The sequence below is a fragment of the Penaeus monodon genome, chromosome 11 (assembly GCF_015228065.2).
Source record: "Penaeus monodon isolate SGIC_2016 chromosome 11, NSTDA_Pmon_1, whole genome shotgun sequence".
Lineage (NCBI taxonomy): Eukaryota > Metazoa > Arthropoda > Malacostraca > Decapoda > Penaeidae > Penaeus > Penaeus monodon.
In genome coordinates this window covers 26,102,523-26,110,022 of record NC_051396.1, presented here as the reverse complement: position 1 = coordinate 26,110,022, position 7,500 = coordinate 26,102,523, and the positions used below count along the sequence as shown (strand labels likewise).

Below are 7,500 nucleotides of genomic sequence, written 5' to 3'. Positions count from 1 at the left end.
AAGTAGGTGTTGAGATCGTTGGAGACAATATATATAGCGATAGTTTTTGGTGTTGCAGCAAGTAAGAGTGAGAGTGAAAGTGAGAGTGCTAGAAATAGACAGGAAAAGGAGGGGAGGAATCAGTGAGAATGTGGACTAGTGAGTGTGAGTGAACGAGTGAGCAAGCAAGCAAACAAGCAAACAAGAGAGAGCGAGTGAGATACGGGAATCGAAAGGGGGAATGGGAGAGGGGAGTTGAAAGCGGGAGGGTGTCACTGAAGATTGAAGCCGTGACAGGATGACGAAGGTGAGGGATAGAGGAGGGATCTGAGTTTTGGAGTGCAAGTAAAATGGACGAGAAATATGGGCAGCATAAGGGAGGGAATTGAGAAGATAGGGAGGTAGGGGGGCAAAAGAAAGAGCATAAGAAACGAATCGATTGAAAAATAAGAGAGAGTGCTCGAGGGTTTAAGAATGAAGAGTGAGTGCGAGCAAGAGTAAGAGCGAGCAAAAAATAGAGCTAGACAAAACAAGAACAAGAACTAGGAACGTGGCCCTGTGGTCTCTTTCAAGGGCCGTCTTTTGTTGCATTTTATCTCATTTTGGTAAGTGTTCCTAGCCGGCGTGCTTAAATGAAGACGCGCCCGCACGCCTGCACGCGTGATGCCGAGAGCGAGACAAGTCGTGATGAATTGCGAAGGTTATTAAGGGGCTCCCGCATAAAGGTTTAAATAGACGGGGAGAGGAGAGGCGGGGGAGATTGACGTGTTATTAGTGACACGTTAAAACAGCGACAGCGAGGGGTTGTGAGCAGGGGGATAGGGGAGGAGGGGGTTCCTTCGGTTAAGGGAAGGGAGGGGGGGGATGGAAGGAGGGAGTATGAGTAGGAGGTGGAATGGACATTGAAGGATTATAAAGGTTGACGCGTGAGGGAGAAGTAAGGGGGATGACCCAAGAGGCGGTAGAAAGGGTAAAGGGTAAAAGGGGGGGCGACGTGGAAAGGGTGTGGGCGAGGCAGTCGGGGATTCTCTCTCTCGTCCGGCTTTGTGTGTACAAGTTGCAAGCTGTAAGTGTCAATCGGCATGGCAAATGATTGGCTGCTTAGGGAAAGACCATGGGGAAGATGCGAGGAGGCTACTTGGTGGGAAAAACTAATGGTGAAATAAGAGAAAGTAGGTATCCACATATTTTTCCATTTTTTCGTACTTCCATAATGATTTCGTATTTTTAATGTTAACCCTATGGTCTTCGTGGGAGTTACGGAGCTAGGTGACTAACCTTGATAACTAGTCTAACTAGTCTCGCGTTTGTGTGAATGAATGAATGAATGAATGAAACAATCAACTCATCATACAATCTCTTCCTCTCACTTCCCCCTTTTCCTTTTTAACCCTCTCCCTCTGCTCTCTCTCCCTCTCTCTCTCCCTCTCCCTCTCCCTCTCCCTCTCCCTCTCCCTCTCCCTATTCCCCTCTCCCTCCCTCTCCTTCTCTCCGTATTCCCCTCTTCCTCTCTCCCTATTCCCCTCCCTCTCTCCCCCCTCTCCCCCTCCTTCTCTCCCTCTCCCTCTTTCCCCTCTCTCACTCCCTCTCTCTCTCTCCCTCTCCCTCCCTATCTCTCTCTCTCTCTCTCTCTCTCTCTCTCTCTCTCTCTCTCTCTCTCTCTCTCTCTCTCTCTCTCTCTCCTCCTTCCATATCTCCCTCCCTCCCTCCCTCCTTCCCCCCTTCCCTCCCCTCGCTCTCTCTCTCTCTCTCCCCCCCCCCCCACCACCTTACCTTTCCCTCTCTTGTATGCCCTACCTTTGCCTCCTCTGTCTTCCCTTTCCCTTTCTCTCCCTCCCCCTTTCCCCTCTCCCCCTTTTCCCCTCCCCCCTCTCCCCCGTCTTCCTCTTCGTCGGCACCGATAATCAATGTTGGTGTAGTCCGCGTGCGTGGGAGGCTACAACATTGGCCATCTACGCTGTCCCGCCGTCAGCGCCAGATCTTTTAAAGTTTCGTTTCTTCTCCTTTTTATTTCCTTACTTGTCATTTTTCCTTTGCTTTCCGTTTTCTTGAATAGAGCGTTATATTTTCCCCATCTTTTTTTTTCGTCTCCATCTTTTCATTCTATTTTTCGTCTTTGCTCATTCTCCCCGCAGTGAAGTACATTTCTTTTATTTGCTGCATTGTTTTTGCATGCTCCTCCGATCCTTTCTTCTTTTCTCCTTTTTTCGTCTCCTTTCGCTTCTTTATGTTAATCATATTCTATCACTTGGCTCTCCTTTCTTTTCATCCTCCTAGTGTGCTCCTGCTTTGCTATTTTCTTCACTGCCCTGCTTTTTTTTCCATTTTTCCTTTTCTCCTATTTCCCAGCTCTTTTCTCATGCCCCTCCTCTTTCCATCCTCTTTTTTCTCCCCCTCCCCCTCCCCTTCCTCCTCCTCCTCCTCCTCCTCCTCCTCCTCCTCCTCCTCCTCCTCCTCCTCCTCCTCCTCCTCCTCCTCCTCCTCCTCCTCCTCTTCCTCCTCTTCCTCCTCCTGTGACTTTTCCTTTATTACTTTTACTCCTCTCCCTCCCCATCCTTCCCTTCCTCTTGGCCCTTATCTCCCACGTCTCCCTTTTGCACTCTTCCTCTCTCGTTCCCCTTTCCCTTCCTCATTCCCCTCCCTCTTCCTTTTGCCCTTTTCCCCTTTTCCCATTTCCCTTTCCCCTTTTCCCCTCCCCATCACCCTCTCCCAACCCTTCCTCCTACCCCCCCTCTCCCACTCAGGTTCACACGGGAGCGAATGTTGCAGGCCCCCTCCTCCTTACGCACTGGGTGGTCAAGGCAGCCGCATCCACACGTCGGCTTTGTGCACACGAGCACCCCCCCCCACACACACACCATAAGGAGCGTGCGGTACTGCTGTTTAAAAGTGTGTTAGGTCGGAGATACCGGCATGCAGCGTACACCCAGGATGCCACTGCCCTTGCTGCCCCGGGAAAGTTGAATTTGGATTTACGTGGCGAGGGTGTTGCTGTGGCGGGGGAGGGGGAGTGGCTTGGCGGCGCTTCGACCGGCTTTGGAGGGGTGGAAACGTAGGGTGGAGCGAGAGTTTGGCTACGGGGAAGGGGGAGATAAGGTGGTGATAAGGTGAATGAGAGAGTCTCTGGCCTTTAGCGTTTGAATTTTTGCGAAGATCAATAATAAACCATCAGGGCTTGAGATTGTGTCCCCTCCCCACCATCTCCTTATGGATACTTACATCTCTCCCGTCTTAACCGCTTCCTTCCTTCTCGTTGTCTCCCTTTCTGTGGCCTTCCTCTCCTCTTCTTCTTTTTCCTCCTCCTCCTCCTCCTTCTCCCTCTCCCTCTCCCTCTCCCTCTCCCTCTCCCTCTCCCTCTCCCTCTCCCTCTCCCTCTCCTCCTCCTCCTCCTCCTCCTCCTCCTCCTCCTCCTCCTCCTCCTCCTCCTCCTCCTCCTCCTCCTCCTCCTCCTCCTCCTCCTCATCGCCCTTCTCCTCCTCCTCGCCCTTCTCCTCCTCCTCCTCCTTCTCCCCCCTATCCTCGCTCCCTCCACCCTCCCTCCCTCCCTCCCTCTTTAAGTCCATACCCAAAGTATTTGCCCACGCTAATTACTCACGAAAAAAACGACTCTTGCAGCCTCATTTCGCAGCGCCTCCACCCAAGTGACTCGCGTTCCCCCAGCGGTAATGGCGAGGACAGAATTACCTATTCATTTGACAAAGTTCACGGCTAATAGTGCGTCATTAGTGTCAATAACCTCTTCATCATCTAAGAGCCATAAATACAACGAAACATACGAATGGCAACCTAATACGAAAGGGTTTCTGTTTTTGTTTTATTTTTCTCAGCCCCGCCGCAAGGACAATGAAAAGTTTAACATCAGAAATTTCATAATGGTAAATACATAGTATTTATCATATATCTTTCAGATATATGATAAAAACAGTTAGAAGTTGTAAACGTCAGCAGAAGGAACCGAGAGACCTAGTAAACAAATTCACAAGTAGGCAGGGTGGAAAATGCACGCCCAAGGAATGTGACTTGTAACCGGCTTTTACCCGGAATTCGAATAATGACGTTCGGCTGGCGAGAAATGATGGGCCAGCAGACTGGACGGTTTAAATGCGAGGAAGACGAGAAGGAAAAATTCAAAACGAGGAAGAAGTGAGAATTGTTGGATGGTATGAAAGATGATGAGAGAATGTGTAAGGAGGGACATATGTATGTGCGCACGCTTGTGTGTGTGTGTGTGTGTGTGTGTGTGTGTGTGTGTGTGTGTGTGTGTGTGTGTGTGTGTGTGTGTGTGTGTGTGTGTGTGTGTGTGTGTGTGTGTGTCTGTTGGTTTGTGTGTATGCGTGCGCGCGCACTCGTACGCACGTGTGTTTGTGCGAGAGTGTGTGTACTTGCATGAGTGAGGGTGAGGGATAAAGAGGAGTGGATGAAAATTAGTCCCGATAGGGCAGCGGAGTCTATGTTATAAAAGTTAGTGATTGTGATAACCCAGAGTCCAATCTAATACCTGATTGTACGCAGTCATTATTTCTTTGATGTTAAATAGATTATATATCAAATCGCTCTGCATATGTTGACGCATTTTCATGTCAGAAGTTTTCTGTTCATTGTGGGTTAGGTTGTCCTTTTATGCTATCGAATGGGCGTGTCCTTATTTCAGAAGTCCCATATATTGAAAGAGCAGAAGTCCCATACTATTACTGAAAGCAGCAAATCCCAAGGTCTGTCGGGTGCCATGTGTTGGTGTGTGGGAGTGGGTGAGAGTGGTATTGACCTGCCGGGAGCGGGGAGCTCCCCTTCCCGTGACCCAGTGTTTTATGACCTGTTTAAAGATGATTTTCAGTCTCAGTATCGGGTCGATTTAACATTATTGTCGTTTGAAAACAATGCGGCTGGTAATAGTGTCATTATACAGTATTACTGTTAATATTAAATGGTTTTAATACTGATGTTGTATACAAATCAGAGAGTAAGTATCTCAATGGAAGATGGTGTACCCAACACCGGGAGTCAGCTGATCGACCAAGCACCCCCCCCTCTCTCCCAAGGGAAGTTGCCGAAGGTCGCCACCGTATCAGGGTTATATGATGTGTATTTCTTTTATCGAAAGAAAAGAACGGGAAACTAGACCGCATTAATTTGTTAGGTTGGCCTCCTAGAGAGATTTCGTTATATACCCACTTATCGAAAGTGCCAAGAGCTTAAGTAATGGAGGCTTTGAGTAGGATGTAGATTTTATACTCGATTGTATTGAAGGAAAATCGTGGCTTTGGTGAAGCGACCTCGTCTTAATTTAGTGTCAGATATGATATTGGTCAGGAAGCATGTTGTAGGGTTCATTCGACTTTTTTTCTGCTTATTGGAATCAGGAGTAACTGCAGAATCCAGTTGCAGACGCACATGCGGAAGACGGCCCTAGTTTTGTGTTTTATGATGTCGCTAGACCTTTCAACTCCCCGCAGTGTGAATGGCACATGCAGCTAATGAATCTCAAACATTACAGAAGAAACCATTTCCACATTTGATGCACACCTCACCAAACGCTTTAATGATAAAGAGGACGGAATGAGTTCCCACTTCAGGGAGCGAAGTCACTTTTATCTGCGAAACGAATATCTCGACCGTAATTAAAATGGGGGTCAGGACTGAAAAAAAGTTTGACTATCAGTTTTAAATGACATCACACTATACCCATTGGATATGGCACTAATAGTAACGACATGGCATGCATTGTGACAGTTCTTGCCTTTTTTCATTAATGAGTTGTAAAGATAAAAGCAAAGTAAGTCTCCTCCACCTCCGGCCAGTCGTGATGATTTGATTAATTTTTGCAAGTTTTATTTTAAGCAGATATTCCAATCAACTCCCCCCCCCCCCTCTCCCTCTCTCTCTCTCTCTCTCTCTCTCTCTCTCTCTCTCTTTTTCCTCTCTCTCTCTCTCTTTTTCCTCTCTCTCTCTTTTTCCTCTCTCTCTCTTTTCCTCTCTCTCTCTTTTTCCTCTCTCTCTTTTCCTCTCTCTCTCTCTCTCTTTTCCTCTCTCTCTTTTTCCTCTCTCTCTCTCTCCTCTCTCTCTCTCTCTCTCTTTCCTCTCTCTCTCTCTCTCTTTCTCTCTCTCTCTCTCTCTCTCTCTCTCTCTCTCTCTCTCTCTCTCTCTCTCTCTCTCTCTCTCTCTCTTCCTTTCTTTTACTTTCCCTTCCCTTCCCTATCCCTTATTTTTCCTTCTTTCCTTCTTTTAAAAATTGTACAGGATTCATATTAATTTCTTGGTATAAGATAGCTTTACAGCATTTTGCAGGTAAAAGTATTGGTTGGAATGTATAGGTCAGTAGAAGGAAATAAACTTTTCCCAGTTTCGGGCCCTATCACTTCATTGGATTTGAAATATTGCAGTTTAGTTTTTTTTTAAAGGAAAGCACTGTATTTCTTCTAAATATTATAGAATATTGTATGATTATGAAAATAGTAGTTATAGGCATGAGAGATTCATTGTTAACAGACAGGAAACCTATAACTAGTATTCCAGGTTATTGATTATATACACAAAATATGTTAAAATATGAATTATGTACACAAACTGTGTTTAAGTTTATTTTTGACACTAAAAGTTGGTAATCCTAAGAAGATTCGTGTTGCCAGCTAATACTACTAATCTTGTCAGCAACATCAGATGCAAGTGATAAACCTACAGCAGCATGAAGAAATAAAGGTAGTGGTGTTATACTGCATATACAATGCCCTCTCAGGTGTTCCTTATCCATATTTACTGAACCCTATTCACACATTTCATCCTTTGTTTGACATTGGAAGCTAAAACTGAAATTGCAGAAAACAACAAATGTGACTGAATGTTCAGTAATGGGCACATTGCCACCAAAATTTGTCAGAAAATCTTGATTTCACAAGTAATCCATATAAGCTCCCATGAAGGAAGAGGGTCCTGAAATGCACTAGCTCATATACAAAATGTGTAAATCTGAATGGCTAGGATTTATTTGGACATTTCTTCCTTATTTTCACAAGCATCATTGATTGAGAAAGGTCCTCCATCGCTATTTGTATGGATTTGATATCTATACAGCATTATTTGTGATCAGTTTCGGTAGTTGTGCCTTAATTTGGGATAATGAGATACTGATATGAGGTTTTGTGAATGCATGTAGTTTTTTTAAGACAGAAAATCAAGAGGTATCCATTACAGTGTTGTCGCTGACCCTCATTGACCTGCCTGGCCTCGTCACTGTCTCTGTTGGGGATCAGCCACCAGATGTTGTCCAGCAGATAAAGGATATGATTCTTACATACATCTCTCGGAATACTTGCATTATCTTGGCAGTAACACCAGCAAATACTGATGTTGCAACCTCAGCTGCTATACAGTTGTCACAGCAGGTTGATCCTGATGGTAAGATGAGAAAATAAGCTTGCATCAGTGAATGTGTTTTTCAGGCTCTATTTCCCCTTTCCTTTTCTAAAATGATCTTTCAGGTTGAATTGGAGTGAAGCTACCAGATACATCAGGTAATGGCACTGG

General features: G+C 45.8%; 1 protein-coding gene across 1 annotated transcript in view; it reads left to right on the top strand.

The window, feature by feature from the left end:
- The window catches only part of LOC119578867 (dynamin-like), a gene marked incomplete in the record, with an annotated part of 96,558 nt that overhangs the window by 29,860 nt on the left and 59,198 nt on the right, over nucleotides 1–7,500 (top strand).